This window comes from Sceloporus occidentalis, unplaced genomic scaffold (genome assembly GCF_023333645.1).
Source record: "Sceloporus occidentalis isolate IW3139 unplaced genomic scaffold, rSceOcc1.0.p SCAF_5, whole genome shotgun sequence".
NCBI classification, from domain to species: Eukaryota; Metazoa; Chordata; class Lepidosauria; order Squamata; family Phrynosomatidae; genus Sceloporus; species Sceloporus occidentalis.
Window position 1 is genome coordinate 17039282 of NW_028316985.1, and position 6457 is coordinate 17045738.

Here is a 6457-nt window from a genome sequence, read left to right on the forward strand (position 1 = left end):
GAGGAGATCGACGTAACGCGGAGCCAATGAGAAGCTTTGTTTACTGGTGGTGGCTCTGTGTGTGTGACAGGCCTCACGTTTCCCTCAGGGACCAGGGTGCATCCAGACTAGAGACATAACCCGGTTTGGCACCGCTTTAACTGTCATGGCTCAATGCTAGGGAATTCTGGGAACTGTAGTTCTGTGAGACATTTAGCCTTCTCTGTCAAAGATAGCTCTGGTGCTCCCAACAAGCTACAGTTCCCAGGATTCCCTAGCCCTGAGCCCGGGCAGTTAAAGCGGTCTCAAACTGGCGCTCAAATGTACAGCGCTATATAAAGTATAATAATAATAAGTCACACTCTCTCAGCCTCAGGAGAAGGCAATGGCAAACCCCCTCTGAAGAACCTTGCCAAGAAAGCCCCGTGATAGGGTTCCCATAAGTCGGATATGACTGGAAGGCACACAACAACAACATACATAAGTGTCTGTGTGCCTTCAAGTCATGTCCATCTTATGCCGTCCCTAAGGCAAGCCTAGCACTAGGTTTCCCTGGCAAGATTTGTTTAGAAGAGGGTTTGCCACTGCGTTCCTGTGAGTCACCCAGTGGGCTTCCATGACCAAAGGGGGATTTGGACCATGTTCTCCAACACTCATACCTTCCAACATTTCACAGATAAAAACAGACGTGTGGCCAAACACTATTGCAGTGTGGTCAAGGTGGCAAAATTTGTCAATAAGGGAGGACAGAAAAGCAAGAAGAAACTGCAGCAGTTTACTTTTGCCTGCGCCTGCTGGGAAGGGCAGAATTTCTTTCCAGCTGAGTTAACTAAGTGCAAACTCTGGTTGCAGGAATTGAGGTCAGCTGAAGAAAAGGAGACAAAGTGAGAGTGAAGAGAGAGAGAAAAAGCAAGGTCACAGTAGATAATCAGGATTGTCCCTGCCAAATCAGAAAGAGATATATTTGTAATGGTAGTCTATATAATGGTGTTTTGATGCATGATTTCTCTTGCAAAAGAGAGAAAATGAAACTAACTAGGGCTGCATCCACGCTGGAGAAATAATCAGGTTTGACAACGTTTTAACTGCCCTGGCTCAAGGCTATGGAATTCTGGGAGTTGAAGTTTGTTGTGGGCCCAGAGCAGAACAAACTCCAACTCCTAGAATTCCATAGCCCTGACCCAGGGCAGTTAAAGCAGAGTCAAACAGGATTATTTCTCCAGTGTGGATGCAGCCTAGGATTTCTTTAATGTAATCATTTAAAAGTAATCCTGTTCAATTCATTTTCCCCTATAGAGTTCACCTGTGATTCCATCACGTCACATCCTGCTTATTATTCTCCTCACCAATGTTTTCCTGTCATTTGTCCATCTTGCCAGTGCTGGGGGCTAGCAGAATTTTATACAGAATTTTTATTTCCCTAGAGTTCTTCTATCTCCCTTTCCCTTTGTTCTCCATTATGTACAGCACGATCCAAAATCAGACCACAACAGGTTTTACTGTCAGGTAAGTATGCATAGCATTACAACCTTCATTTACTTTGCCTCATGCAAAATAATTATCCACTGTGCAATCAGCTATTTTTTTTATCTGCTTTACATATAAGAAGACTTGTAATGCGCCCTGGTGGCACAGTGGTTACTCACTCAAAAGTTCAAGACCAGCAAAAGAGCTCAAGCTCGACTCAGGCTTGCATCCTTCCAAGGTGGCTAAAATGAGTACCCAGATTGTTGGGGGCAAATTAGCTTACAGTTGTAAATCACTTAGACCAGGGGTAGGCAACCTTTTTGAGCCGGGGGCCGGGTTGTTGTCCCTCAGACAACTGGGGTGCCGAAGCCGGGGGGGTGGAGCTTCCACCCCCGGGGGTGGGGCCGCGCACCAGGGGTGGAGCCTCCACCCTCTGGGGGCAGAGCCTCCACCCTCTGGGGCGGAGCTTCCACCCCCATGGGCGGAGCTTCCACCACAGGGGCCAGACCACCTCCTCTTTGCCGGCCCCTAACGGGGCCCCAGGCCCTGTCAGAGGCCGGGAAAGAGCCAGGGGGACCGCCAGCGCTGGAGGCCTCCCCGTCTTTGCTGGCCCCTGACGCCAGGGCCCTGCCGCCGCCGCCGGAGCCCTCCTGGAGGGCCCCAGCAACGGCAACTGGTCTCCCAGGGGCCCGCTGCCGCCGCCGGAGCCCTCCTGGAGGGCCCCTGCGACGGCAACGGGCCTCCCAGGGGCCCACTGCTGCCGTCGGAGCCCTCCTGGATGACCCCAGCGAAGGCAACGGGCCTCTGGGAGGCCCGCTGCCATCACAGGAGCCCTCCTGGAGGGCCCCATCGACGGCAACTAGCCTCCCAGGGGCCTGCTGCCGCCGCCGGAGCCCTCCTGGAGGGCCCAGTGACGGCAACTGGCCTCCCAGGGGCCCACTGCCGCCGCCGGAGCCCTCCTGGAGGGCCCCAGCGAAGACAACGGGCCTCCCAGGGGCCCGCTGCCGCCGTCAGAGCCCTCCTGGAGGCCCCAGCGAAGGCGATTTTGGCGGCAGGAGGTACTGGGGGCTGGCGGAAAGGCACCCGCAGGCCGGATCCGGCCCGCGGGCCAGAGGTTACCGACCCCTGGCTTAGACACTGCTTAGGCAGTATGAAGCGGTATATAAATGAAACTTGTTTGTTTGTTTGTTTGTTTCTGGACATACAGTTTAAAGCATAATGTTATGTTTGCCTAAATGCTAAAGTACTGTAGAATTGTATTCCTGATCAACTACAAGGAAGAGAGAGATCTTGTAGCGCCTTTGAGACTAATTGAACAAAATAAGTTGACAACATGAGATTTGGAGACTTAGGCGCGTTACAGACGCGCAGAAGGGGCGTAGTAGGGTTAGGAAGGGGCATAGTAGGGTTGAGAAGGGGTGTCACTTCCGGACGCCCCTCAACCCTAGTACGGACTGAGTCCGTACAAAATGGCAGTGTCCGTCCACACGGGGGCGCCATTTTGATGTAGCGGACGCATTGCGTCCGCACGTCACACAGCACAAATGACACGGCGAGTGCGCCATTGGCGCCTCACAGCGTCATAACCGCGCTGCAAAGAGAAGCGCCATTTTGGGGCTTCTTTTTGCAGCACGGAGGAGCTGCGCGGTTTGTACACTGGGGCTCCTCCGCGCTGCAAATGATGGCAGCAGCAGACCGCCCGTTTTGGGCGGTCTGTAATGCACCTCAAGTCTACTTACTCCATCTGCTTACATCCTTAAATAGCTTTTAAAAAGGCTGTTAAGACGAATCTCTTCCGGCAGGCCTTTCCAGAATAGAGAATCCGGCCTCAGGATCCTCCTATGATTAGATACCGCTGCTCTCGTTGATTATTGTTATGTTGTTTGACCCTTGGGTCAATTTTAACTTGTACGGTTTTAATTCTCTATTAGATTTAATACCTTTTTAAGGGGGGGAAGGTACTAGGGATTTGATATGTTTTGCATTTTTAACTTGTTAGCCGCCCCGACTGTTCTCAGAGGGGCGGGATACAAATACATTTTATTATTATTATTATTATTATTATTATTACTCCGATGTATTTGGAAGCAGACGCATGAAGTCTACAAAAGCTCATGCTGCCAACTTCTTTCTTTCAATTAATCTCAAAGGTGCTACACGATCGTTCAACATACTGATTCTACAGACTAACACAGCTATGTCTTTGAACTACAAGGAAAGATAGCAATTGGTGCACAGGTATACCTAGAATATTATAATACATTTTGTGTGGGATTGCTATTGATGATTATCTGAAGACTAGATTGTGCAAAGTATGAGCACACAATATTGACTGATTCAGCAATGCAAAAGCATATGATACTATTACTTGACTGCAGATATTATCAATTTTTGTGCATTTTTACTGTTTTGCATATATTTTATTTACATTATTTATTATTCATAAGAAATGTCTACTGTTAATCTTAGCTAATAGGCCAAGAAGTGATAAATCATAAGAGTACATGTGTTAGCCATTATTTTTTTAAAAAATTGCAGAACTACAGTAGGCACCGCATAAGAGCCAGCATGATGTACTGGTTTGAGCATTGGACTATGACTCTGCAGACCTGTCTTGACCATGTAAACCCATTGGATGACCTTGTGTAAGTCAGTCTCTGAGTCTCACAGGATGAAAATGGCAAAACCCCTCTGAAGAAAATTGCCAAGAAAACCCCATGATAGGTTTACATTAGGGTTGCCATAATTCAGAAACGATGGCACACAACAAGAAGGTACAAAATAATGCTTCGCCTCTTCAGCCACTAGAGGTCAGTTCTTGACTAACTTGAGAAGGGAACGAGGAAAGATAAAATATTTTCAATAAAATCATCTCTATTAGCCTTTAGCTCTTATCTGACATTTGCATTGGTGGTATATGTAATTTCTTGTCCCCCTTAAATCCCATTATGCCTTTTAGGGGACATTTTTAGATTGTTCATCTTACTTTCCTGTTCTTGCAACCCCTTCAGTTTGTCTTCCAAGCTTCTTGAATACATTGATGAGGGTCATCTCAACTGCATCTTTTTACAACACATTAATATAAATACATAGCTGTAAATGCTCATAGAGCCAACAATAAAACAAGGTGTTTCACATTCAAAGACAGCTAAAACAAATACGTATTTCATTTTTGTCAAAAGATAAGAGCAGGGGCTTATTGATTTCTGTTGGAAGGGTGTTCCAAAGTCATGTCTCTGCCACAGAGAAAAAACTTCCTCCTGTGGTCACTCATTAAATTGAACACTAATCTTAATTCCGAGGTTGGCCACAGAACAAAACCTTGCTTCCATTTCCTCTGTCTCAACTTGGCTGGGACAATCCCTATTAAATCTCTTTTTGCCCTGCTTTTTCAGCTGCTTTTAAAATGTCCCAGGTTCTCTCTCCTCCACTTTCCCCCTTCATCTTCTGCTTACTTTAGTTGCTGCAAACTAGGTTCAAAGTGCACAAGTAGTTTGCAATCGGTTGATTCAGCTGGGATGAGAGAAGAAGAAGGGACAGAGTTGTGTTCTTCCCAGGAGGCTCAGACACAAGCAAACTAATGTAGCCTCTTCTAGCTCCTGTGTTCTTACTCATTAATAATACCCAGTAACATCAGGGACTGCCTGAAGGAAGAGGCTCCTCCCTCTTTAACTGTCATCTCGGCCTCAGAGGGAGCCATCAGGCAGACCAGCAACATCAGGGACTGCCTGAAGGAAGAGGCCCCTCCCTCCTCAACTGTCATCTTGGCCTCAGAGGGAGCCATCAGGCAGACCAGCAACATCTTGGACTGCCTGAAGGAAGAGGCCCCTCACTCCTCAACTGTCATCTCGGCCTCAGAGGGAGCCATCAGGCAGACCCAGCAACATCAGGGACTGTCTGAAGGAAGAGGCCCCTCCCTCCTCAACTGTCATCTCGGCCTCAGAGGGAGCCATCAGGCAGACCCAGCAACATCAGGGACTGTCTGAAGGAAGAGGCCCCTCCCTCCTCAACTGTCATCTCGGCCTCAGACGGAGCCATCAGGCAGACCCAGCAACATCAGGGACTGTCTGAAGGAAGAGGCCCCTCCCTCCTCAACTGTCATCTCGGCCTCAGAGGGAGCCATCAGGCAGACCAGCAACATCTTGGACTGCCTGAAGGATGAGGCCCCTCCCTCCTCAACTGTCATCTCGGCCTCAGAGGGAGTCATCAGGCAGACCCAGCAACATCAGGGACTGCCTGAAGGAAGAGGCCCCTCACTCCTCAACTGTCATCTCGGCCTCAGAGGGAGCCATCAGGCAGACCAGCAACATCTTGGACTGCCTGAAGGAAGAGGCCCCTCCCTCCTCAACTGTCATCTCGGCCTCAGAGGGAGCCATCAGGCAGACCCAGCAACATCAGGGACTGCCTGAAGGATGAGGCCCCTCCCTCCTCAACTGTCATCTCGGCCTCAGAGGGAGTCATCAGGCAGACCAGCAACATCTTGGACTGCCTGAAGGAAGAGGCCCCTCCCTCCTCAACTGTCATCTCGGCCTCAGAGGGAGTCATCAGGCAGACCAGCAACATCAGGGACTGCCTGAAGGATGAGGCCCCTCCCTCCTCAACTGTCATCTCGGCCTCAGAGGGAGCCATCAGGCAGACCAGCAACATCTTGGACTGCCTGAAGGATGAGGCCCCTCCCTCCTCAACTGTCATCTCGGCCTCAGAGGGAGTCATCAGGCAGACCCAGCAACATCAGGGACTGCCTGAAGGAAGAGGCCCCTCACTCCTCAACTGTCATCTCGGCCTCAGAGGGAGCCATCAGGCAGACCAGCAACATCTTGGACTGCCTGAAGGAAGAGGCCCCTCCCTCCTCAACTGTCATCTCGGCCTCAGAGGGAGTCATCAGGCAGACCAGCAACATCAGGGACTGCCTGAAGGATGAGGCCCCTCCCTCCTCAACTGTCATCTCGGCCTCAGAGGGAGCCATCAGGCAGACCAGCAACATCAGGGACTGCCTGAAGGATGAGGCCCC